The 26,829-nt window shown below is 37.4% G+C and overlaps 1 long non-coding RNA gene across 1 annotated transcript; it reads left to right on the forward strand.

Moving 5' to 3' along the window:
- Positions 1-1,416: 1,416 nt before the first annotated feature.
- Positions 1,417-26,544, forward strand: LOC129146761 (uncharacterized). The gene is made up of 5 exons (XR_008553936.1): positions 1,417-1,571; positions 17,088-17,160; positions 18,899-18,987; positions 19,880-19,940; positions 26,296-26,544. It is a non-coding gene; the product is annotated as an uncharacterized LOC129146761 (long non-coding RNA).
- Positions 26,545-26,829: the final 285 nt, after the last annotated feature.

Raw genomic sequence — 26,829 nt, forward strand, 5'->3', positions numbered from 1 at the left:
CAGGAAACCTGCCAGGGCATGGTAGGGTCTGTGGGACCCTGCTGCAGTGGGTCTGTTTCCTGGCCCTGTGCCAAAGGTAAGTTCTGCCAGGGTTGACCACAGTGAAGCCTGCTTTCAAGACCCTTCTGGAGCTCATTGATTTCTGTAAGGATCCTAGCTTCAGTAAGGCTGTCTCTAGGACCTTTCCTAGGTTGTCTGAGATATGTGAAGGTGAACTATGGTAGGAATGCTTTCAGGACCCTCCCAGGTGCTTTCTGAGTTTTACAACAGGCCTGTTTCGGCAAGTATGCCTTGAGGTCCTATCCAGTGATCACTGAGGTCTGAGGACTACTGCTAGTGGTACTGATTTTAGGATAGGCCCTGGATCTTGCAGAGGTCTGTGCTGATTTGTACTTGTGTGTATTATGGAAGCTCTGCTTTCAGATCCTGTCTTGTGGCTGCTGAGTTTTGACAAAGGTTACTGTACATAGGGCTGCTTCTAGAACCTGCACTGGAGCACCTGGTGGTCTGTGTTGAGGTCTGTGGGAGCGTACTGTGGTGAGTCTGCTTCTAGATCCACACTTGGGGCTTGGGGCTTGCTGGATATACTGAGGATTCTTGTGTAACTGCCTTGCCAGTTCCACTCTGCTTGTTCACAGGGTCACTTGGCTTCACCTCACCCACTTGGGTGGTCTATCTGCATTGCCCATTATTCTGCTATTTGGGCCCTAGCTCCATACATTATTTCTAGCATGTGCTATCATCATCTATTTTTTCTTCAGAATTTTTTACTTTGTTGTGTTGCAATCTAGCTATGAGTATGTAGAGGAGGTGAACCTGATGTCTTCACACTGTTGTCATCTTGCCCTTTCCCCTCCATTTTTTTTTAAAGATTTATTGATGCTACAAGAGCTGGGGCACAGGCCAGAGATGCAGAGGATGAGAAGATCCACCAGAGACAGAGCAGGGGACAGAACAGGTAGACTGACTGAAATACACTGCTGAGGGGAGAAGTGGGTGAGTCAGGAGAGGTCTGCCTCACCATATGGGTTTCTCCCTGGCCAGCCGGGGATCGAACTTGTGCTGCAGAGGCTGTGGATTACTTTATAGTGCAGTGCTTAACCCATTGTGCCACCAGGGAAGCCCTCCACTTGTTTTTTAAAAACAAAGTTTCAATAATCCATCTCCTGCAGATGACTAAATGTAGAAACAAACAAAAAAAAATCAACAACAACAAAATACCTTAGAGAACCAGCAAATGTTACAGATGTCCTAAACAGAATTCTGTTATTGATTCACACAAGTATAATTTCTTTATAGGGACTTGGTCAGGGTAGTGAACTGTTTCTGACTATGTCACAAATGCCTCTTATGATCTTCATTAAAATCAGGGTAAGTTAAGGGGCCTCCCTGGTAGTACAAGTGGTAAGTCTCAGCATGATCAAGCTATTGGCAGCCACTGTAGCATGAGTTAGCTCCCCGGCTGAGGAGCTAACTCACATGGTGTAGCAGACCTCTCCTGTCTCACCTGCTGCTCCCCTCAGCAGTGTATTCCAGTAGATCTGCCTGTTCTGCTCCCCACTCTGTCCCTGGTGAGTCCTCTCAACTTCCTCCCCACCTCACTCCTCTGACCTACACCCCAGTTCTTGTATGAATAAATAAATTTAAAAAATCAGGGTTAGGCAATACATGAGTGACAACTGCAAGTATGATTTCCACTGACATCATTCTAATTGCCATTAATATATTCACCCTGACATTTTATTTGAAGGACTTCTATGTGCAAGGCAGTGTCCTTAAGTGCTAGAAATATGAAAATGAAGGAAACAAAATCAAACTGTAAAACTTCCAATAAGGAAGACTCCCAGTCTATTAAACATATATTGCATTATAAATGGTCCACTAAATTTCTTTCTATGGTTCTAACATTCTCCTATTATGATATTTGACTTGTAGAGTAGAAGCTATATTTTATTCTGTTAAAGGACCATGCTCTACCAGTGTAAAATCACCTTGTAAAATATATCTTAGATGAGAAATTTCTGAAAATGCCAATATCTTATGAAAATATATGATATCATGTATCTGTTTGACAAACTCATTAGCATTAAGGTTTGGTATACATTTGTTTCAGTATTGATTATGATTTTAGAGTTTTTTTTTTTTAGAAAGACTATAGATTTTTCAAATTATCATAAATTTTACCAACAATAAAATCATTCCTTTTATGGTAAAAGATTCCAAATGAATATTTGCAATTATTATACTCTATTTGATGCTTAATTTTCTTAGAAAAAAAATCCTTGCAAATTGGCAGTCTTACCAAATGCTCTCTAATCCCTCTGTAATATATATTAGCCAATGCTTCTGCATTCTAATAGGTTATTCTTCAAGATGCACCTGCATTTCTGCCCCAACTAATTGGGTGTGTGTCATATATGTGTATGTTTCCAAACCTGTTAATATCTGTTGTGATTTTATAATGATTACAAAATATAATTAAAATTATATAAATGAAAACTATACATCTATGTAAACTGATAGAATATCCTACAAAGACTTCATAAATATGAACTGCTAAATTTTCTTTGGGAATAATATTATTAAAAACAATGTTATTTTATTGAGGGAAAATTATTAAACATCGAAAAAGATTATGTGCTCAGATTTCTTTTCAATAATTTTCAAGTTCTTCACAGTTAGTCTGATCGCCAAGTTTCTATACTGAGAAAAAATCTTGATTCCATATCAAAAGATTGGTGAATAAAGGTATGTTTGTAAATTTCTAATTGGAGTAATATGTGATATTTATTTAACTGAGTTTCAGATCACCAAATAACCCCAGGTTTTGCTTGGCAAACTTATTTTCTCAATACCTCCTTCACATCTGAAAGGCATGTATTTTGAAAGTGTGTTTTCTTCATCTTTGAGTCTGGCATCTTGCATATAAATGCATTTAATAGATGTTTGCTAAATGAATGAATCACAAGTATGTCTTAGGAATTAGGTCACTATTGTTTTAGAGAGAACTAAAGAAAGCTCATCTTCAGCAAACAGCATTGTTTTCATAGGCTTATAGTTATTAATTTACTTCAATTTTCTTTTACTCCCCTTTCATCACTTTTAATTGAATATCCTCATCTTGTCTTCAATTAAAGATTAAACTGGAAATGAAGTCTTTGAAGATAAACTTTGCCTAAGCACAATAATATTAGTAGTACAAAAACATTTATTTAAGACATTTTTATACAAAATTCAAATGTGATTTCACTTATTCCACCACCTGTCATCATCCTTCATGGAATCAACAAATGAACTTTCTAAAAAGTTTTGGGTTTTACAGGGTTTCCACATACCTATTCACATAAAAAAAAGAAAGTCTTGCAAAGAAAGTCCATCAATACAGCATTCCAATCAAAATGTCCTTCTTGGCACTTTTCCTGTAATCACTCAAGGGAAAATATGTCTGCCATCCCACAAGAAGCATAAAATTTCATTCTGACTTTTAGGCAAAATACCAATGTAACTGACATGTACTACTAATCAGATGATTATAACATATGATAATACCTTTTCCTCTGTGACTAAGAGTAATATGCTTCAGTGGTTATCACAGCATGCAAGAAGATACCCTCTTTATATGCACAGAGGTGTTCAAGCAATGCATCTGAAAACCAGGAAGAAGCATTCTATCCATATGTGGTTAAGTAATTGAAGCAATTGCCCAGTGAGTTTCTAGTGACCACATCTGTATATTTTTCTAGAATGCAATCAGCACCAGATGTTTTACCAGATGATGGTTTATGATGCCACAAGGTATTTTTGACATTCCTAGTGGGGAGGCAGCTCCATGTTAAATTTGTTCTGCAGCCTGACAGTGAGAACAAAGAGTAGACAGTCTGATGACCAGAGAAACACTTTCCTGAAGAGTTCCACACATTCTCCCTACATTGATAGACACACAGGAAGAAGCTCAACTTCCCCCCAGAACCATAGAAGTTGCTAGACTTAATAAAATTCTCTAATATCAAACCATTCTGCAAATTTCTATTTTTGAACTGCCCATTGTATTGCCATTGGTGATTATCTTGAAAATTTTGCTTAAGCATGTTGCTTATTTTACTGAGGTGTTAACCTCTTAATTTTATAATGGGCATTTGATTCATTACAGGGGGTCATTGTTTTTCTGGAATATACTTCTTTAATTTTATTAAATTCTTATATCTATTCATATTTTAAGAGAGAATATGTGGCTGACCTGTTGATATAATTTCATATAACTTAGTTTTTGAAAAATTGTTTCTTTTATTCATTCATTGTATAAATATATACTGGGTACTTTTATGTGTCAGACAGTATTCTTGGCATTGAGGATACAACAATAAATGAAAGAGATGAAATTTCTGTCCTCATATATTGTAGTCCTTCATCTGTGGTTTTGCTTTCAACTCTTTCAGTTACCCCTTTCAGTTACCCCTTTGCTTTCAACTCTTTCAGTTATGCCCCATCAATCTTGATTGAAAAATATTACCTATAATAAGATATTTTGATATAGAGAGAGAGGGAATGAGAAATCACATTCACCCAACTTTTATCATAGTACATTGTAATAATTTTTATCTTATTATTAATTGTTAATTTCTTAATGTTCCTAATTTATACATTAAACTTCATGGAGAGATTTATAAAAGCAAATATACATAAAATTAGGTACTATCTGAGATTTTAGGTGCCCACTGGGGTCTTGGAATATATCCTCCATAGATGAGTTGGGGGATACTATAACTAAAATTCAAGCAAGGAGATTTCATTACACTGGAGGAGTTCATAACCATTGAGGGCATGTGTTCCAATGATCTATTATAAAATTAACACCTATGTATTTTAGAAAAGTACCAAGAACATGAGATGTGACTGAGGATGGTGACAAGGGGGTCCTCTTTGTGTAAGAGGAAGACCTGGCTCTTCATGACAATGACTTCAGGAGCATGAATGGGTTTAGCAGCAGGTAGAGCTGCCATTCAATTAATCTCAGGGCTGAAGAAAAGACACACACAACTATTATAATTGTGGAAGCAGTCTCTGCTCTGGTGCTTTTCCTTCAAGGAGTTTATTCCAACAGAGGGGCCAGCGTCCCTAAAATCTAGAGACATGTTTGGGTTTTAGTAACATGTCCAAGAGCATCTCCTGCCTGTGGTGACTCTCATGAGTGAGCATGTCCCTGACTGCCTAAGACCTTAGCTAGAGGGGCCTCCCTGGTGGCGCAAGAGGTTAAGTTGCAGCCTGTGAAGCTGTCTGCAGCCTCTGCAGCGCCAGTTTGATCCCCTGGCCAGGGAGCAACCCACCTGGTGCAGCAGTCCTCTCCTGACTTGCCTGCTGCTCCCCTTAGGACTTCAGTCAGTCTACCTGTTCTGTTCCCCACCCTGTCTCTGGTGAATCCTCTCACCTCCCACACCTCTGGCCTGTACCCCAGCTCCTGTATGCATAAATAAATAAATCTTTAAAAAAAGACCTTAGTTAGAGACTTCCCCCACATATCCTTCTCCTGAGAGTTCAAGTAAGATTGACCAAACTGATTCAGATATTGAGTGAGCTATCCTACTTCTTCCTTTTCCCAAATCCGATACATTACCTGGTTCTAATTCTTCTGTGAACAGAATAAGATTTTCTCTCAAATCCCAGAATAGGGAAATCCCAGACTGACAAGAGCCTTCAAACTGCCTGACTTGTAGTACCTAGGAGATGCAGGAATATTTAAAAGGCAATGGTCAATTTACTTGTAATTCCTAAACTGTCAGGGTCACCTGGCATGTATCAGGCCCGCTTGATGGAACATCAGTGATGTTCCCTGGCAGGTCTTGGAGTGGTTCTGTGAAAATAAGTCATGAGAATGTTTGAATGTTATTCCAGAGTTGTAGGATTTGGTTAATTGAGAGTGACAAAGAGCTGGGAGTTTACCACAACTGTACCCTAGAAGAGTAGTTCCAAAGGATGACTGATAGAGAATAGGTTATTCAGGTAGTTTTAGGGTTAATATGGAGAAAAATCTCAGCAGTTCAAATTGACTATATCATGCAGAGTGTACAGAAGCTAATGGGGTCCATGATGATTAGTTTCTTCAAATGTTAGTCTTCAATGTAAAGGGCAGTCATGGGAATAGAAGATTCCATGACATGCTTTATCACTTCTAAAGAATTAACTAGTTTATTCATTACATTGTTCAAAGGAACATGTGGTAAAGAGATGGGATTCAGAGAAATAGGGGGTGCTTGTATCTGTTATAGATCCTGACTGAAGTCATGGGCTGTGTGAGACTCAGGCTCAGGATATTGGGAAATCATTGTATCTGCCATCTATGAAGCAGAGTGGCAAACTGGAGAGAGGATGTCTCCTCTGGGGTGCATTTTACTGATCCAGTCAGACTAGAGCTAGGTAAAGTCACTGTCAATGTCACTGTGGGACTCCTCTGGGTCAGAAGGAAGCTATTGTATCATCTTCCTTGTCTCCCCTACCCTGCTCCATTAGAGAGGACAGTTTAATATTTTCTGGATCTTTAGTGTTTAATACTAGAGAGAAAACAAAAGTATCTCTGTATTTATGAAGAAATGTAATAAAATAGAATCAATTGTTTAAAAAGACATCCTTAATCTTATCACCAAGAGATAGAGCCTGTTAATATTTGACATTCATATTGCCTTCTCTGCACATTTTTAATTATTTAAACCTTAACAAATATACAACTTTACAATATGATTTTGCAACTTATCAAATAAGCATAGTCTATAAAATGAAAAGCAATGCATATCCAACATTTTAATAATTGTATTAAATTCTATACACTAAGATTCACTTACTAATTCATGCATTATTAGAAATTTAGACCATTCTCAGTTTTTCTAACCTGACTGATACTGTGATGAGTAAGCATTTTTGAGTTTCAGATACTTCCAAATTATATATACCTCCGGAAGTAAAGTACTACATGAAATAGTTTCCCAAGAAAAATGCATGATAAAACATTTTCAAGGAAGTTTTTCAAACCCAAGACAGTTGTATAGAACAACAATGTTAGGCATCAAAATGAAAAAGTATATCATTTCAGTGTTCATTTGATTGCTAGTGAGGTCAAATTGTTCCAGAATTTCACTAGAAATTTTTATTTCCTGATTTATTTGTGGTCTGATATGTTGTCTACTAAAGGTAGTTAAGAGGAGGAACTGGGAGGCAAAACTTTCAGGATTTGTTTCTTGGCTTCTATGCTTACTCCCTATACTGCCTCAGTCTCCTCTTCTGCAAAGTGGGAGATGCTATTTGTAATAGTAATACAACTCAGAGAACTGCGAGAGAGCTCATAGAATTGCTGTCAGTATTAAATGGGTTAATAACATGCTTAGAACACTCCGAACATGTGATTTTTTTTTTGCCTGTTCTTACATTTTATTTTTTTCATATTTAGTTTTATTTTTTATATATTTTTTTATTTTTATATTCCCCATACAATTGCGACCCCCTTATTTTGACCCCAATCCCTCCCCTCCCCGCCCCCCACCCCCCATAGAGTGTCTCTGGTTCATAGTTGTTTGTTGATTTTGATTTTTACTTTCTTATAGTTATTCTTTTTCCTGGTCCCTTATTTAAGTTTTCTAGATTTCTGCTATGAGTGAGACCATCCCGTATTTTTCTTTTTCTTTCTGGCTTATTTCGCTGAGCATGACCCCTTCCAGCGCCATCCATGTTGCTGCAAATTGCACGAACATGTGCTTTTTAAAAGAGTTTTGAATACTGTTATTATTGTCTTTTTTTTTTATCTTTAATGGTTTCATCTTTCACCTTTTAAATCCTTCCAAGATTTGTGTTTATCTCATTACTGTTTTTTATACTACTGGAAATAAAACTCCTGTTGTGATTTAAACCATGTCATGATTTTAATCACTATCTAAAAAATTGTTTCTTCTCACTCTATGCTCCTAACTCATGCCTCTCCTTTGAGTTTAGGATCAATTTTCTCTCCTTAATACATCCCTAGTGAAAATCTCAACAACTTTTAGGTCAACATGACCCAAATGAATTAATCATTTTCCACCTAACTGAGGTTCCTGTAGCAATGGTTTCTTCTTCTGTTGGTGACAGCATCATCACCAAGGACACAGAAAGAAGTGTGGTGAAGGGGATTAGATATGTGACCCATAACAAGCCACTCTGACATAATGATTATTTTGAACTGAACACAATTGAGAAACAGCAGACACAGGAAGAACTCACTGCCTATTTTGCCTAAAATGAGGACATAAATTTCCCTTTTATGAAGAAATTGCTATACCAGGAAGAAAATAAGGATACAATCCTTGACTCTTACCCTCCTCAAGGTAAACTCCCATGAATTTTCTCTTTCTAGTTGTAGGTTCCTATGAGGTGAGCACCCATGGGCAATTGTGACCAATTTTCTATCTGTAAATCATAGCAGATCATTCCTTGACTACCAATAGACAATAGCCAGTATTGTGAGATAGCCATGAGAGCGCCCGGGCCACTGTTGACCTGATTACATGACTAACTCCATGGTGGTCTGGGGATAACTCTGCCTATATGATAACATCAAATACTTTGCTGATGCAAATGTCTCTTGACATGTGGTAACAATGTTCCCTTCTCAGTCCCTCATAAAACTTTGTCCCATATTCCAATCCCACCCTCTGGACTTCATTCCTCAAACCATTGTCACATGATCAGCTTTTACTAGCCTGCGTGCTTTCAATAAATGGCACAAGAACTTTTGCTCAATTAGCAGAGTTTTGTCTTGCAAATCTGCTCCATGACAGTTGTGTCCCTCAATGTGTTCCTGCTGCAAAGCAACCACAAAGTTCCTATAGCAACATCTAGTCATTTCATAATTTATCGACTTTGTTAACATAGTATATAAGTACCAAGGTCTAAGTGCTTCATTGATTTTTCACATCTCGTCTGTGCAAACTCCAAATATATAAATTAAAAAAAAGCTTGTCTTTTCTACTGTTAATCTGTGTTTTATCAGTTTAATTTATAGACTTCAGAAACAAAACTAAGAGGCTAGAGGAAATTGTCCCTCTCCTACATTGAGAACAATCCTAGATTCCTCTTCTTGTGTGTCCAACCAATTGGTCACTAAATTCTTCACTTAATGTGTTACATTATTTAATGTGTTCCCCTCTCTACATTCTCACTATTATTGTTTTATCTATATGACTCACTTTTAAATTGCTCCCCATGCTCTGTCTTTTTAACTTGGTATGCAAGCCACGTATCTTTGTCCTTGCCAATGTTTCCTTCTCTAGTATCAACTACAGCTTCTTGCCTTATTAAATATGTTTTTCATTAATTCCAAATTATTTTGAATTCACCAGTGAAAACTTCAGTTCTTTCCTTAGTTGGGTGTGTGCAGTTCTTTTTGTCCATTTATTCTCCTTAATTATCTTATAAAATATAATGGTGATAGCATCACCAAGAAGTTTCCCCTTAACGCCAAATTTTGACCATTTCTTTGGTTTTCATCATAAATGGTGCACATCTTTCTTACATACCCACTGTGCTATATTATATATGTTTATTTACCAGCATCTGAACTAGATTATTAGTTTCTCAATATCAGCGATTTTGACTCATTCAAATGTGTGTAACTATAGCTATCACAATATCTGTTTCATAGAGGTGCTCAAAAACATTTTTAAGTTTGAGATGAAATCTGTTATATAAAGAAGACATATGAAAGATACCTAAGGGCCTCCCTGATGGCGCAGCAGTAGAGCGCTGGGTTGCGAAGCTGCCCGCAGCCTCTGCGACGCCAGTTCAATCCCGGCTGCTCCCCGGCCACCAGAGGAGGGTCCTGCATGGCGCGCAGATCTCTCCTGCCGCCCGCTGCTCCCCTCAGCAGTGTACTTCGGTCCTTCTGCCTGCTCTGCTCCCCGCTCTGGCTCTGGTGAATTCTCTCACCCTCCCGCGCTTCTGACTGTACCCAGTGCTTGTATAAACAAACAAACAAACAAACAAACAAATAAATAAATAAATCTTTAAAAAAAAAAAAGATGCCTAAGAGCAGATTAGTACTCTGAGATATCATTAATTTGGGATGTATGAGCATCCAGAAATTGGTCCTCATGTTTGTAAGATCAAAATGTAGTTTGGTGAATGAAATGAATGTTGTTGGTTGTTTATTTAGTATCAAGTTTCCCTCAGTTCCTCCCTTATCAGATTTCCACTATCTTCTATGTATGCTCATGCCTGAGCATTCCTAGTTACAGAGATGTTATGCATAGAGGGATCTCCCTCACCAATGATTGATTCAGGAATGATGACAAGACTTCCATGGAACTACTGAGACTGGAGCAGAGAGGTTTTCTTCACTATTCAGGGTCACTTCCAAGAGCTGATTCCCCTCTATCCTCGATGTATTTTCATGGGTGGATAAAAGATCGTTTTTAATGTGTTAAATCTATCTTATCCTATTATATCAGTCTAAATGTAAAGAGTACAAACAGAGGAAAGATTAATACTAAGCACGTTGAGGAACCTAAGTTGGAATTGCATCCTAATTTGGTATTTCCAGATATACAAACCAAATATTACATTTTATTGCTTAAACCAATTGTGTGTGTGCATGTGTGTGTGTTAGCATTTGTAAATGAAAAAGTTTTAAATGGTTAAGTAAACATGAGCTGTTTATAGCTGTTTATGTTAGTGTGTGCTGTACAGCCCCAAACCCTAAAACTTAGTTAAGAAAATAAACAAAAAATACTTCTCATAGTGTTTTAGGTTGATCAATCATTTCTTCCCATGACTGGCTTGATTTGGACTAGAGGATCTAGGGCCAGAGGCAATCTTCATGGGAAGAAATGATCGATCAAACTAAAACAATATGAGAAATATATATATATTTTTTTATTTTCTTAAGTAAGTTTTAGTGTATTGGGCTGTATAGCACACCAAAACAAAGAGACACCCCACTTATTGGGAAAATAAATTTAAACTTCAGTTAACTGATAAGGGACTGATAGCAAAGATATATAAAACTCACTCCATTCAACAAAAACAAAATAAACAATTCAGCCAAGTAATCGGCAGAAGAACTTAAAAGACATTTCTCCAAAGAGGAAATGCAATGGCCAACAAGCATAGGAAAAAATGTTCAACATCCCTTATAATCAGGCAAATGCAAATCAAAATCACATTGAGATATTACCTTATATCAGTAAGAAATGGCACATATCAAAAAAACTAGCAACAACAAATTTTGGGAAGGATGTGATGAAAAAGGAACTCTCTTACATGGCTGGTGGGAGTGCAAACTGGTCCAACCATTATGGAAAGCTGTCTGGAGGTTCCTCAGTCTACTAAAATGGAGCTTTCATTTGACCAAGCAAAACATTGTTCAAAAGAAACCTGTACCCCTATGTTTATTGCAGCACTGTTTGTAATAGGCAAAAATGGAAACAATCCAAATGCCCAAAAATAGATGAGTGGATCAAGAAGATGTGGCATATACACAATGGAATACTATTCAGCAATCAAAAAAGATAAACTCATGTCATTTACAGCAACATGGATGGAGCTGAAAGGAATTATGCGCAGTGAAATAAGTCAGAAGGAAAAAGAAAAATATTGGATGGTTTCACTTATAAGAAGAATGTAGGCAAACCAAATAAGACATCAGTGTAAAACAATACTAACAATATAAAACATAACAAAACAAAAACTGACAATTATAAATCAGAGACATACTGCAGGGGAGGAGGCAGGAGAGGGATCAGAGGGAGGAAGGGAGGAGCACAGGGGACAGTGGTGATGTTACATGGGTGAATTGGTGAAGGAAATTCTGTGGGGACTACACCTGAGGGGGTGGGGGGAGCAAATATTATTTAAAAGTGAACAATGATGTAAAAAATTAAAAAAAAAAATAATTACATAAATGAAAATTTAATAATAATAAAAAAGATATAGAGCCTCAAACTGAATACTAATATCCTGGGGCTTTTCTCTCCATATGGTCTTTTGTCCTCCAATAGGCTCTCCTCTAGCTTGTTTAGTTGGTGACAAGGCTTCCTAGCAGCAGAAAAGCGCAATCTCCTGTAACCAACACTACTCACAAGTCACCTAACATATTCTTGACTAGAGCAAATTACAAGGTGAAGTTTGACCTTGTTTGAGATGTAAATGGTGGAGAAAAAGACTCCATCTCTTGTTGAGAGAATTTACAAAGTCACATTGCAAAAGGCCTACATAGATGGAAAAGAAAAATTTGTGGTCATTTTTGGAATCCATCACAAAAACTAATGAAAAAATAAAGCTAATGATATGAACTCATTATTTTCTGACATGACTCATACAAAATTACAAATACCATATACATATATACATGTGTATACATACACACAGATAAATATTGTTTACCTATGTGAAATATAAATTTCATTATTTACATGAAAAAATATAATATCTATTAGATAGTTGCTTTAACTATCTAAAAAAAGAATGCTTTAACAATCAACTTATTCATATGAGTAAACACAGCTAATCTTAAAGTTAGTAAGACCCTGTGTGTTCACCCAAGAGCAGAATTAAGGCCTGCTGTGTATGCCATTCACTGCCTTTATTTCCACTATAAATGACCATATTTTATGTCTATTCCCATACCATTTCCACTATAGTTTATTATTATAATATAATAAATTAAAACAGAAAAGCAATTAAAATACTTTACCATTACTCATAAAACAAAGTGTTTGACCTCAATGTATAGAAGCATAGGGATTTGTGCATGGACAAATATCTATGTATGCATGTATTGACTCCTTTAATTGCACATAATATTTACTTGGCATTGATGTGGTCAGAAATTTCACTTTAATTTTAATAATTTCTCATGAAGACTATATAAAGGGTCCCAACTCTCTTTAAATTCAAGTATCTCCACTGAGTTTTCTTTTCAATTGTTATATAGCTACAAGTGATTTGTACCACAAATCTATCAAAAAGTAGTATGTTCTTTATCACCAAGTTAGTTCGTAAACATATATTTTGGAAGCTCTTGTGACAAGGACCACACTTTTTATGCTACTGCATTTGCTGTATTGTCAGTCTAATAAATTCCTAGAATAGTGACTGATACTTCAGTTCTTTAGGAATTTTGTAATAAAATAGTACAAAACTTCTGTTTAAAACAACAGAAATATATTGCCTCGTAGCTCTGGAGATCAGAAGTGATCAGAAATCAAGGCGTTGGAAGGACTAAGTTCTACTGGAAGCCTGCTGGGGAATCCTTCCTTGCCTTTTCCCAGCTTCTGGTGGCTTACCAGCAGTGACTGGCATTCCTTAGTTTCCAGCTGCATAACTCCAGTCTCCGTCTTCATCCTTACATGATATTTCCCTTTGTTTTATTTTCTTGTCTTCATGTTACTGTCTCCTTATAAGGACACCAGTCATATTGTATAGTATGATTTCATTTTAAGTAATTATATCTACACTAGCCTTATTTCTAAAGGTCATATTCTGAGATCTTGGGGGCTACGGTTGCAATATATCATTTTTTGCAGGCACATAATTCAACCCGTAAGTGTAGGTGGATAAGAAACATTTGTGAAATATGTGGAGTATTTGAAATACAAGCAAGGAGTTTTGCTAGATAGTGTTCTTTATTCCTTTCTAGAGTCTACAAAAGTAATATTAGCCTGGTAGATGAACAAGGAAGGACATTATCAGATAAACCACAAAATAAGTTGTGTTGTGAGGTTCAGCACACTAAAAAATCTATAGGAAAAATGTTCAATCTCATTAGTATGAAACTATATGTGAATTAATATCATTACCATAATGATCAGAAGTTTTAATTTACAACATGGAGAACAAAAATCAGCCATTTGTATATTTGTTTTCCCATTTCAGTTTTCTCCTTCTTAGGGAAGTTTGCTTTGATCTCCCTTCATGGATCACCTCTCTATTACGATGGCTAATGGACCACCACCTGTTTTTTTTTTTTTATATAAACTTTAATTTTAATTGCAGTTTTAATTAGATTAATTTAATTAAAGAAAATCACAAATGTGATTTTCCATTTATTAGTGTAAATAAATTCACCAATGAACTGTAAGTTCCAAGATGAGTGTATCTATTTTTGCTCTTCTATACCAGCAACATTTAGCATAGCCCTAGCTAGCAGGTGTTCTATAATGATCCGTTGGTTGATTGATTAAATAATTGAATTAGTAAAATGGGCTGAAATTTACCTTTTCAATGGCTGTAGAAAATATTTGCTGTTGTCTTTCTTATAAATCTTTAGCTATTTTGATATGTTATATTATAAATATTAAATGATTGCGCATTGCTAAAATATTTAATATTAAGTAAAACTAAGTAAATTACAAGGTCAGGCAAACAGCAAAACATTTTTTTAAGATTTATTTATTTATACAAGAATTGGGGTACAGGACAGATGCGTGGGATGGTGAGAGTATTCACCAGAGACAGAACGGACAACAAAACAGGCAGACTGACGAAATACACTGCTGAGGGGAGAAGTGGGCGAGCCAGGAGAGGTCTGCTGCGCCATGTGGGATTCTCGCCTGCCAGCGGGGATCAAACCCGCACTGCAGAGGCTGCAGACAGCTTCACAATGCGGTGCTCAACCGCCTGGCCACCAGGGAGGCCCCTGTTTGCAAAACTTTACAGGGGCTCAGTTGCATACAAACATTATGCATGCTAATTACAATTAGTAATTATGTACTTATTGTATGAACTCTCTCTTGGAAAGACTTTAAGTAACCTCAATTTAAGTTACTAGAAAATTAGGATGTGTCTGTGATGCTATATTGGATGCAATATTTGATGCTATATTGGATGCTATATTTGATGCAATATTGGATGCAATATGCAACATATATCGCGTGTATATGTGTGTGTATGTATACGTGTATGTGTGTATTATATCTACCTTTAAATTTGCATTAGCTTGTCTTTTCTACATTGAGTCCCATTTAGTGTCCTGTATACCCTGAAATTAAAACAGGATATATTTTACGCGCACAAACACACACACACACACACACACACATGGCCAGAGTGACACTAATTATTCCTCTTTAATTCTGAGTAAGTCATATTCTCTTTAGGATTTATGGAATCACCTTCCTAATCCATGCTGTTAAAAATAAATTAACTTGCTCTTATGTTTTAGAAAATGTCTAATTATTTAATTATCTCTGTTATATGAATAAAGCTTTGGTGAATTCCCTTCCTAACATTATCATGCTCTTCCTTAGGGATAAGCCTTATTTGATTGTACAGCAAAGGCATACACGTATACCACACAGACACTACACATACACCACATAGACACACAAACACATACATACACATCACCATGATATAACATTACAAAGCATTTTAATTAAAACTATTGAGAATATGTTGTTGTTGGATTTTAAAATCATCTTCCTCTGAGAATGACATAAAATGGCGAAGCATCCTCCAGTGAGACACCCAGAAAATGCTGGATTTCTGTCATTTTCTGAGACCATGAGAGAGTTCATCTCTAGTCCCTGGTTGGGTTCTTGTGGGAATTGAAATCCCACGCTCTTGGCTTGACATCAGTGCCATTTACAAATGTTACCATGGTGATCACCTATGCAACATCACTAACCCTTCTCACAACAGCTCAATTTGAGATTCAAGTTTCATGTTTCCATGATTATGGGAGGGTAATTATTTCATTACTCAAGGGAAGAAGATTTAGGAGGTAAATAGCTCTTCATTAAATCTTAAATGATTCTAGTCTTTTTAGGCCACAGAAATGCCAAATATTAAGGTGATAAAATTCAAAAGATAAAACATGACTGGTAATTTAAAAATAATTCAATTTTTGTGTAGTATAACCATAAATATTATTTCTCTAGTGAAAACATTTTTGCATAAAGTACAAGTATATTGTGTCAATAATTCATGATTTAAAATAATTTCCACCTAAAATAAATGCATGGGGATGTTTGTGTATATACTTGAATAGAAATGCCTATAAAGAGAGGGATTTTATGAACTGACCTGGTTTAGGAGGACATAGTGCTATATTCTAATAAGGCATCCTTTTTTTCTATGTATCTATATAAGAATTTCATTGTAAGAGAAATAATTCTCATTGTACACCTTATCCATTTATAAAAATTTTCTTTTTGGGGGTCGGGGGGAGAAAAAAAGAATTTTCTTTTTTATTGCTGATGTTTGAATATTATGCAGATGAAAATAAATATTAATGTACAGTATTTTCATAATATACTTGAGTTTATGAAATGTCACAGAATAGTTGTGAACTAGATTTATTTGGAGCATATTTTAAATATAAGAATAAGTAAGTAGCTGTTTATGATGTACAACCAGATTACAGTTCACCAGGGATACACACAGCAGCTTACCTGAGACTATAGAATGTTATAAAACTTTTAGACCAAAGATGTTAAACTGACCTATATATTTTCTGTGATGTAGGTTATGTTCACTATAAGATAGACATTTCTAACCACACTATTTTCTTCCTAAATTTTTTTTTCTTTCTTTTTTGTTACCCTTTTTCTGTGTTACACCTCACAAAAACTCCATTAGAAGTGTAAAAAGAGAATTAAAGATACATGGAAGAGTATCTCTTAGATGTGACAGAGAGTGGGCAGTTCACATTAGTTGTTTAATTCTGACCTACCTGAGGTCATACTTGTGCTGTAGTTGCATGAATTGCAAACTTAGAGAGGATGTGGGGGAATTCAATTACAACCATTTCCCAGAGGAAAGATGATCTGTTTTAAACCATTTTCCCCTTTCTTGATCTCTTTTTATTTTCCAACATAGCATTAATTTACTTGTTATGATGACAGATTTTTTCTTTCTTTCCTTTTTTAGTTTAGTAGAAGGAAAATTAGTCAGAATTGATAATTGGAAGGCTCACTGATTGAGTAATTAATTAATTAAAAATTATTCATTCATAAACCTCTGGAGAAGTGGGATGGGAAGGTTAAGAGGTTCAGAGTAGCTGTAGTCTTCAGTGTCTCTTTGCTTATTATTTATAAGCCATCCATCAAAAACTCATCTTCGTATTTCAGCTTGCACATCTCTCAAAAATTAGAGACTGGAAGATGGGCAGCCACCAAGAATAATAGGCACAACCAAACAAATGTAAGTCATAGAAACATTCAATGAACACTAGGTTTTTAAAATCTAGGTACAAAGTTTTAATATAAATAATATCTGGACTAGGTACCACTGAAGGGGATCATAAATCATTGTAGAAAAAGCGACACTGGGCCTCCCTGGCGGCGCAAGGGGTTGGGGACCGCACTGTGGAGCAATCCGCAGCCACTGAGTGGGAGTTTGATCCCGGCGGGCTGGGGAGCAGCCCACATGGCGCAGTAGACCTCTCCTGACTCGCCCACTGCTCCCCTCAGCAGTGTGCTTCGGTGGATCTGCGTATTCTGTTCTGCACTCTGTCTCTGGTGAATCCTCTCACCCCCTGCACCTCTGGCCTGTGCCTCAGCTCTTGTATGTATAAATAAATCTTAAAAAAAAAAGAAAAAGAAAAAGCGACAACTTAAATAGAATAATTACTGATGAAGTATTCTAATTTCCTCATCACTTGTCTCCACACAGAATTTCTTATGGACCTACAGGTTTTTCATTGAACTTATCTCCAGATCACTCTAAATGAAGTCACCTCTACCTAACATCTCTACCTCACACTTCCCACCCCCAAATCCAGTATACTATGGAAGGGATGTTCACAATTCCAATTACTTTGTAAGCAAAGTACTTTAGACATCTTCCATCCAAATGCTGTATATTCGTGTGTATTTGAGGGATTGATGTTCCTTTCATAAGAAAAAAAGTCCAGGAAGTTGCTTATTTTCAAACAAAAATGCTTCTCTTTAAAAGAAATCTCCTCCATTCTTTTGGTGTAGCAAGGTTGAATTGCAGCCTTTCAAATAATGTATTTTACCCTAAATCTGGTATCTATAAATTTTGGTTAAAGACACGTTGACCTTCATTTAAATTTCAGCCATTTATAAGGGCATATGCATAGTGTTATGAGTGTCAGAAATGTAAGTGGAGACTGGGCTTTAGAATAAATGAGACTAGAAAGCACAAGTCTCAGAGCTTCAAGTTCTCTTCAATATACATCAGTTGTGTAAATTTGTGTAGGGAAAATTCTGTTGCAATGTTAAAAAATCTCAGCAACTTAGGACAGCAAAATTGGGGCCTCCCTGGTGGCCTGGGGGTTGTCAGTGATACCACTCCAACGGCCCACTCTGACAGCCTGAGTTGGATCCCTGGCCAGGAAGCTAACTCACATGGTGCAGCAGACCTTTCCTGCCTGACCCACTGCTCCCCTAAGCAGTGTATATCAGTAAATCCACTTGTTCTGCTCCCCACTCTCTCTGGTGAATCCTATCACCCCTGGCACCTCTGGCTCACACTCCAGTTCTTCTACACAAAATAAATAAAATAACTAAAATATCCTAAAATTGGCCCTCCCCGGTGGCGCAGTGGTTGAGTGCTGGGTTGCGAAGATGCCTGCGGCCTCTGCGGCGCTGGTTCGATCCCCGGCTGCTCCCCGGCCACCAGAGGAGGGTCCCACATGGCGCGCAGACCTCTCCTGCCGCCCGCTGCTCCCCTCAGCAGTGTGCTTCGGCCCTTCTGCCTGCTCTGCTCCCCGCTCTGGCTCTGGTGAATTCTCTCACCCTCCCGCGCTTCTGACTGTACCCAGTGCTTGTATAAATAAATGAATAATAAATAAATAAATCTTTAAAAAAAAAAAAAAACCCACATTGCAAAAAAAAAATATATATATATATCTTAAAATAAAGGAATAATTCTTTTTTAAAAAAGAATTTCTTTTGCATTTCTCTATTCTCATAAGCTATCACCAAGGATTTTACAGTGTTAATCTTCTGTAAGATGGAACTTATAATGGGACCAAAGAAAGAGTTCCTGAAGAAAGAGAAAATGGTAGGTATATAGTAGACACTCCACAGCTTGGAGAGGAGAGAGAAGAGGGATTTGCAGTAGTTTGATAGATACCAAGGCTTCATATTTTGAATTATTTTCAAAAAATCTAATGGATAATATAGCCACCATCAAATGAAATACTGAGAGAGGGGTAACAGCACTGTTCATTCACTTAGTGTGGATTAATGGCTACTATCATGTCTCATGAGCTGAAGGATTTATTAAAATAACCTCTCAGTTTCATTTTGTGCTAACAACTCTACCAACTACCTTAATTAATTGCCCAAAAACTGTTAATAACCATGTCATCATAGCCCATCATGTAAATGAGCTTTAAAAAGTAAAATCTGAAGAGCAATCTTGCCATTCATTTATCTGAACTAATTATAATGTAGAAATAATTCTCACAGCAGGTGAAAACTGAGAAAAAGCTGCTTTTGCAGGAAAGCAAAACATTTTAGATTTTGACATCAAAATTTTGGAAGAAACAAAGAGCTTCATTTTTTGCAAAGTAGAGTATTTTAAGTTTATTATTTTTGTTACAACCTCATTTTTAATGAAGTATTTGTAAAAAATCGGGAAGGTATTGATGATTATGCTACCGAGATTTTTAATGTTGATTAAAAACATCATATTCTCATGAAGACATTATTTCCAGAATCAATATAGTAATGAAAATGTTATATTTGAAAATTAACAGGTATAAATCATTTCATTGATTATTTTAAGACCACTATAATTTATAACTATAAAATGTAGAATGTATCATTTCTTAAGGCAGTCTGGTACAGTGAAAGACAATTAATGATAGTTCACATTTTGATGCAAAATTTTTAGGTTTGTGAGTTTGGGTGTTTTTTTTTTTTTTATGTTGCGGTGCCACTGGATGCAGAATTCACATGAAAACAAGTTATCATGGCCTTTGATGGGACCATCTCTGTTCATGACATATGGTAAATATACATCATAGCTATTACTTTTTATTTTTAATGGAATAGTTTGTAACTATGGTTGTTCATACTTTCTTGAATTGTATTGCCTTTACTTTTAAGGGAAAATCCTCTATAAACTGATTTGCTTATTATATTAAAGCATAATATTTTATTTCACATCGAAAGATGGGGTAACTATTTGGAAACTTTTAAGAATCATTTGAATAAAAAAGAACTTTCCAGCTTTCTAGAAGTAGGTGGAATTTCTATTCTGCCCAGTAAAGTTTTTTTTTTTTAATTTAATTTGACACATGTAAGAAAAGTTAAAGAAGCAAAGGTGGAAGAGCAGCTATATCCATGTGAGTGTAACTAAAAGAAACTCATTAACATTAGAAAGCAAAGGAAGAATCTCATGAACTTCTTTCACACTGCCCATTCTTACCTACAATAGACAGAAAAGAAGAACATAAGGAAAACTAAATCACTTTTAAGAAACATCAATGGATATTTGACTATGATATGCTATCACAGGAATTTACCTTCACTTTGACTTCAGTAAATTAAAAATTTGGAGGATGACATAGAATTACTAATAACTCTATCCAGCCTAAATGTGTGTTCCATATAGTGGCAAAATATTTTATTAAGAATTATTTAAAACTTGTAAATAAAACCAAGGATGGTAAAATAACTTTTTACATCATTGCTTAATATACTTACCCTTGAATTACATAATTTTATAAAAGGCACTTATGTTGACCTATTTGCTACTTAATCTTTTTTTTTTTTTTTTTTTTTTTTAAGCACTTTCCCTTTACATGTTAACTTGCGTGTTTCTGACTGGTAGAGAAGAAAATCCCAGATGCTACAGTTGTAGGACATTATCAGTTTCAAATCTGTTAGCAAATCAATTGTAATATTCCTTTCAATAACTGTTGTAAAACAGTATTATCTTGACAGTTGTTAGGAGGATTGTTAGGAGATCATTGCAATGGGGTTTTGTGGTAGAGAAGAGAGATTTTGCATTCACCTCTGAATACAAGGGAAAATGGGAATTTATAGGTCAGGAGCAGGGTGAGGGAGTTGGTGGCTGGTATGTTAAACAACGTAATGGAGGACTCGCCAATGTGATCTATCAGGATTCTTGTTTAAGGCAGGCCGGGGTGACTAGTTATCACCTGCGTGATAATAGGAATCAAGGACTTCTGTCAGAATTTGTGGGTGGGCCTCCCTGGTGGCTCAGCGGTTGACTGCAGCGCTGTGAATCTATCCACAGCCTCTGCAGACAGGTTCGATCCTGGCCTGCTAGGGAGATACCCACATGGTGCAGCAGACCTCTCTTGTCTCGCCCGCTGCTTCCCTCAGCAGTGTTTTTGGTTGTCTGCCTGTTCTGTTTCCCGCTCTGTCTCTGGTGAATCCTCTCACACTCCCACACATCTGGCCTGTACCCCAGTTCTTGTATAAATTAACACATCTTTAAAAATTAATTTTTGGGTGATCAGCTATCAAGGATGAGGGCTCTTGGGCTCTTTCTAAACTGATTTATCAAGATTATCGCTACAATTGGATGATGCAGACCCAACAAGGATGGACACTGAAGTCTAGAGCTGAGGCTTAACAGTCTTAGAGGAGCCTGATAGCATTAGATCAAAGTAAGAGTCATTGTCATCATGTAAATATCTGTTTCTCAAAATCTCCTTTGAAATGGTATTCCATTTTACTGGGTCCTTCATTAATTAATACATAAAATCCTTGATACATGTTAATTTTACTTAAGTCCTGTTTTAAATTTTCCGAAAATATTTAGCCCCTCAATCATAAACTCATTCTTACATGAAGGTTTTTAAAATGTAGCATTTAAACTTGCAGAGGAGATAATATGCTTCCACAGTAGATTGACCCAACCCTCTGATATCAATAGTGTTTCGTTTGTTTTTTTTTTAATATTTAAAGAACATGTTTATTAGGGAAAGGAGACAGAAGAATAAAGGACAATTACATAGACACAAGCCAGCAGAAGTAGCTGCTCTGAAATGGACAGGTTTGCTGAGAGAGGCCTGCATGCTAGTGGGTGGGTGGCCTTGAGGAGCGCTACCTTCACTGAGGGAGGTCAGTGAGTAGAAGCTCCGGTGTGGTACTGCAGAGGGAGAAATAAGAAATAAGAAAATTGGTGAAAATAAGCCCCTGCATAGTCACAGGTGGGCAGAAGAACTGCTGCCAAAAGTTTTTTTGTTAAGTGATTATGATACTGGGGTCCTGCAGTATGGACTGCAGGGCAAGACTGGCATTTTTCTCACTGCCCCACAAAAAGCTGTAGAAACACATGGCAGGTTTACCCACCTGTGCTGAAAGTTATTGCCTGTGGGCAGCCCCTGAACCCCCACCAGGCACAAGCCAAGTTAAATGGTCCTATAAGGAGGTATCAACTAGAGTGGGGACTCTGAAAGAGGATGTAAGGGAGTGCAGGAGCCATCTTGGGATGCTAACATCTTGGGACACTCCAGACTTTGGGACTACTCCGACTCTGTACCTGGACTCCAAGAGAAGAAAGAAGAAAGAAGCAGTTTCCAGTAACTGCCTCTGAAGAGAGAGAAGCTGAAGAGTTTTGCAGTGACCAGGAGGATGTCCCTTCCTCTAGCCTTGTTGCTCCCATCACCTGGAAAGATCACTAAAGGCCCTGGCCTAGTGTCTCACTGAGCTGTTTGCTGTTGGTGTGGGCCAAGGACTCATGAGGAGCTGCTTATCAAATTGTCCTGAGTCAGCTCCTAGTGCTGATGCCTCTGTTGTATGGTCCAGCATCTGATGATGTTTATCCTGATTATTGCTGTGGGCTGCTGTAGGGTCGTCTCAGCGCCCTGCCTGTGAGCACCTCTGGCTACAGTGACTTGATCTCTGCTATTGTTTGCCAGTTGCCATACACTTCATCCTTCCTTGGTGAGACGACACCATCTTGGATGAGTGGCCTTTGGTTTGGGAATTCTGAACACTATGGACTCTCTCTAGGGTGAGATAGGCCACTTGTGGTCTTAGTAACTCTTTGTTTCCCTTTTTGTTAAATAAACCCCATTTTTAAAAAGATTTATTTATACAATAACTGGGGTACAGTCAGAGACATGGGAGGGTGAGAGAATTCACCAGAGACAGAACAGGGAGCAGAACAGGCAGACGGACCGAAGACATTGCTGAGGGGAGCAGTGGGTAAGACAAGAGAGGTCTGCTGCGCCATGTGGGTTTCTCCCTGGCCTGCCGGGAATCGAACTGGCACTGCAGAGGCTGTGGACAGCTTCACAGCATGGCTCTCAACCCGCTGCGCCACCAGGGAGGCCCAACTCCATTATTTTTATCCCTGGAGTCTGAGTGGTCTTACAATTGTGTGTATAGGTGAGAACTCACAGCGTTCTTATTGGTCCTTTTTTTTTTTTCTTTAAAGATTTATTTATTTATTTATACAAGCACTGGGTACATTCAGAAGCACGGGAGGGTGAGAGAATTCACCAGAGCCAGAGCGGGGAACAGAACAGGCAGACTGATGAAATACACTGCTGAGGGGAGCAGCGGGTGCAGCAGGAGAGGTCTGTGCGCCATGTGGGACCCTTGCTGGCAGCTGAGGATGGAACCAGCACTGCAGAGGCTGCTTCACAGTCCAGCGCTCAACCACTGCACCACTGGGGAGGCCATTTATTGGTCCTTTTCACTGGGAAAAGTGACCTGTCCTCTGTTGGGCACTGTCCTTGGAAGGCAATAGCACCCTTATATCCCTGTTTCAAGTAAAGCATTAATAGCACTTAGACGGTAAAAATGTCATCCTCTTCAGTAAGAATATTCTCAATTGGGAAGTAACATATCAAAAGTTTCTCCTGAGTGTGTTCACATTTTAATATTTCAGAAGCTCAGGATTATCAGAAAAGAGCTTCTTAAAGCAATTTTATGTGCTCTGCAATTATAAGATGTATACCATACACTTAATCATTTATTGCTTAAGGTAAAATGTGTGCTTTTTTAAATAACATTTTAATAAGGATAACAGTATAGAGTACAGATACTAAAGTCTGTATGCTTAGAGTCTGCATTATGGCTGTATGTGATTTTAGAAAATGAGATCGGGAGAAGGATGAGATTAATAATAAGCAGATGAAATGTTACTTTTTTTCTTTTCTTTCTCTTTTTTTGAGTCTGGGTTCAAGCAAGAAAGAAAGTGAATGGTTTGAAAATTAATTATAAAGAACCACTTGTAAAGGTGTGAACACAATACGAAGAAACCAGCCTGTGATAGTGGGTATCAGATTTCCAATGAAAAGGACCAATAAGTACATTTATCTTTCAAGTGAGGAAGTTGACCCCTCAGAGAGGGAACTGTAAGAATGAATGTTATGATTTTACACTCCTTTCTTCTTCTCTTGTGTGTGTTCACAATGGGCTCAGTTCAACCAGAAATCAAAAATAAAGTTGCGTATTGATGATGTCTGTATAGGTCTGCTCCTAGGGCACAGAGATGGGTAGAAAATGAACTTGCAAGATAATATGGAAGAGGTCTAGCTCATCAGGAAGGTTTTCAGCAGTAATATTAGTTATTAGAATATAGGATAGGAGAGGCCAAGACTATGATCTTTTCTGACTGGTGATAGAGGAAAGAATAAAAAATCTAAAGGAGGCATCACAAGACTAAAAAGGAGGTGGGGGTAGAGGGGATTAAAGTGATTGTTAACCCAGCTATAGAAATGAAGATCCTGTAGGGAGTGTCTGGAGCAGTTATCAGACGCTGTAGGGAGTGTCTGGAGCACAGACCTGAGGGTAAAGATATAGAGGTTGGGCCCATCCTGGAATCTCCAGCCCCCATCCCAGAATCTCTGGTCCCTTTCAGATTCTTACTGTTATCCAAAATCAGCCATAAATAGGTCACTCCACAAAGGAGTGAGCCCCTCCCAAATAGGAAAACACTGTGTCAGTGCATTCTCTGCACTGGCTCAGGGCAGCATACCGTCTGCCCACCTGTGCCTATGCAGGTGCTTCTTTTCACCAACTTTCTCCCTCTGCAGGGCAGCAGGCTTCCTGCCTGCCCGTACCATGCCATGCTTCTCCTCACTGACCTCCCTCAGCGGAGGTAGCTCTCCTCAAGGCCGCCTACCCACCAGCATGCAGGCCTCTCTCATCAAACCTGTCCCTTTCGGGGCAGCTCTTCCTGTCCGCTTGTGTCTATGCAAGTGTCCTTCATTCTTCTGTCTCTTTCCCTAATAAACCTGTTCTTTAGATATAACTAACCCCTCTATGTCGTGGAGAAACTCACCTGGGGAACACGCCATGTGCCGCTGAAACAGAAGCTCTGGTGAAACCTTTCCCAGAGTGAACCCAAGGACATGCCCTCCAAACCCACTAACTACAAAAACCACATGAACTGGGATCAGAGTTTTGTGTAATCCATAGTTTCAGGCCAAGGAGTCATTTAGAAGTGAGTGAAAGCATTACCTCCCCACATAGGGAACTGTGCCTGGAGGCAGTAGTGAACAACATCAGGAAGACACATATAGGTTCTGTGGACACAGGTAATTTAACTGAATTAACATTATGGAAATAACTAACTTGGTGGCAGTGGAACAGTTGCTTTAACATGTCTGGTTTTTCATTTTTTCATGTATAAAATTAGAAACTTGTAATAGAACAAATGTTACATTGTTATATAATGTTAAGTGGATAAATAAAAACAGGAACACTCTTTTTCATTAAGTTTTATATCAGTGTAGTTCTAAGTATTATTTTACAGAAGAAAAGTTAAAACATGTTTTGTGTCCTCATGTTATTATTTATCAATGAATTTTCCCTGAAGGAGGCAATCAACACCAGATTGTTAGGGTCACTTTAATCAGAGCTGTAACAATTTACTCTATGAAGTTGATATTTATTATGTATAAAATGAAGAAGCAAGAAGTGATAAAATGGTCAGTTGCAAGAATAAAGCATTTATATCCAAGTGGAGGGGGACATCTTTATTTTAATTAGGTATTCCTCTCAAATATAAAGGGAAAGGTAAATTTGTGTTTCCATTACAAAAGAAGCAATTCAAAGTTAAGTAATTTGACTGTATACTAGCTAACCTAAAGATAGAATGAGGGAATTAGTATTTAACCTAAGGTTGTGTGCATTTCTAGCCTTGGGGCTTAGAAGGCACTCTTTGAGGTTCACTTTGGAGAGATAAGTATACACAGTATGGTCTGCACCTCCAAGTGTGTGCTTGGCTTGCTCTCCAGCTCACGTGCCTCTGCTGATAACTGGTAGTTTGAAATTGCCTGGAAGAGAATGAGGACCTTTGATTAATCCCCATGCACAACGTCAGCATACTATTGATTCATTATCAGCACAACATGTTTGATTTCCTTCACAGGTTGAAGGCAAATGTGACTTTTTCAAGACAGATGCAACCTAATGAATATCCATACTGGATCACTAATGTTCTTCTGGGTAAAGTCTTCCGACACATGAAATGCTGAAAAAACTTCCTTTCTCTAGAGAACTGTGGAGCTAAACAGTTCTGCTATAACAACTGTAAAGTACTCCGAATTATCTCTTTAGGTGTTTAGTTATAAAAATTAGTACATAAGCAAGTCCTATAAGTGAGAGTGCATTACATATTAAACACTTCATTACATCACTTCCATCTTAACATTGTTAAATATATAGCTTTAAAGAAATATGTAAATAATGATTTATTCAACAACTCATTTACTGACATTTGCAATATTCTGTTCTCTGGAACAAAAATACAAAGCTGAGCAAGTTCTGGTTTAGTTTCCCAGTTCACAGAGTAGAAGAGGTAGGCATAAAAATATGTGTTCAGTAAAATAAACATATACAAGGGAATGCAGAGATACTGCATTTTTTAAAATCTTTTTTTTAAAGATTAATTTATTTATACAAG

The sequence above is a fragment of the Talpa occidentalis genome, unplaced genomic scaffold (assembly GCF_014898055.3).
Source record: "Talpa occidentalis isolate TD23 unplaced genomic scaffold, MPIMG_talOcc4v2.1 talOcc4.4, whole genome shotgun sequence".
NCBI lineage: Eukaryota > Metazoa > Chordata > Mammalia > Eulipotyphla > Talpidae > Talpa > Talpa occidentalis.